This window comes from Montipora capricornis, chromosome 9 (assembly GCF_036669925.1).
Source record: "Montipora capricornis isolate CH-2021 chromosome 9, ASM3666992v2, whole genome shotgun sequence".
Classification (NCBI taxonomy): domain Eukaryota; kingdom Metazoa; phylum Cnidaria; class Anthozoa; order Scleractinia; family Acroporidae; genus Montipora; species Montipora capricornis.
The window spans coordinates 41,922,236-41,922,556 of NC_090891.1; positions in this window are offsets into that span (position 1 = coordinate 41,922,236).

The window sequence follows — 321 nt, forward strand, 5'->3', positions numbered from 1 at the left end:
GGATGGATATGCATAATATATATCCTCCATCTAGTTGTGTTTGCGGCATCAACCAGTGAAAATGTTCCTTTAATTTCACGTGATCATCGCCCCAGACGAGTAACATTGTCCTTCTCCGGATCATAGACTGCAAGCAGTCCCTAGGGTCATAAATCAGTCGAGTGGCCCGCCTTTCTTCTCTTCCTATGCCTCCCTCGGTCATTTTATTTATTTGCGTGACAAAACACGACTGCCTCCAGAAAGGCGTGGCCGCTCGAGCTCGACTGATTTATGAAGGGTGCGTCCGATGCTAAAAATAAATGCATTCAGGTTTTATGTTTG